Here is a 1,039-nt window from a genome sequence, read left to right as displayed (position 1 = left end):
CTAGTGGCATTTCGTTCGTCTTTACGTTCTGAGTTCAAATTCCGCCAAGACTGACTTTGGCTTTCATCCTTTCGGGGTCGATAAATTAAGTACCAGTGAAACTCTGGGATCAATATAATCGACTATTCCCCCCCCACCCCAAATTTCGGACTTTGTGCTTTTCTTATTATTATCATTTATTAAGATGAGACAGCGAGCTGGCAGAACCGTTAGCACGCCGGTGGTGGTGGGGGTGAATGCTTAGCAGTATTTCGTTCTGAGTTCAAATTCCGCCGAGGTCGACTTTGCCTTTCATCCCTTCAGGATCGATAAAATAAGTACCAGTTACGCACTGAGGTCGATATAATCGACTAGCCCCCTTCCCCCAAAATTTCCAAAGCCTTGTGCCTTGAGTAGAAATAATTATTAATCATTAAAATCATTCTTTATTTTGTCTTAAAAACTTTTTCACACAACAAACTGTAAAACTAATCTCAAAATGAAAAAAATGTTTCTAAATCTTTATTTTATAATAAAGATGATGTTACTTTCTTTGCGGGACCAATAACAATACTTAACAATTAATTTTAATCATAATTATCGCATTATTTTTATAGATATTCAGAAATATGTTTTATTGGATGTGGTCAGTGTTATACAGAACACAGTTGCCTCCCTTGTAGTCTTGCTGTAAATTAGCGACTTTTTCATTTTTGCATTCTTCGTATATTTATCTCGTTCCATCCTCCTTTTCTATTTTTCTCCTCAGATGTTTAATAAACCCCGACACAAATTGTGAACTATCATTGTAATGTCCCTTGATTAGATGCCCCTATGGCAATATGTCATGCTTGAGAGGAAAATGCACCAAAGCAAGTGAAATCATAGTTGTGGAACACACAGGTGTCACGTAACTGGTACTCGTACCGGTGGCATGTAAAAGCACCCATTACACTCTTGGAGTGGTTGGCATTAGGAAGGGCATCCAGACATAGAAACCATGCCAAATCAGACTGGAGAGTGGTTTAATCCCTCAGCTTACCAACCCTGGTCAAACTGT

The sequence above is a fragment of the Octopus bimaculoides genome, chromosome 20 (genome assembly GCF_001194135.2).
Source record: "Octopus bimaculoides isolate UCB-OBI-ISO-001 chromosome 20, ASM119413v2, whole genome shotgun sequence".
NCBI lineage: Eukaryota > Metazoa > Mollusca > Cephalopoda > Octopoda > Octopodidae > Octopus > Octopus bimaculoides.
Note: the sequence above shows the minus strand (reverse complement) of the source record.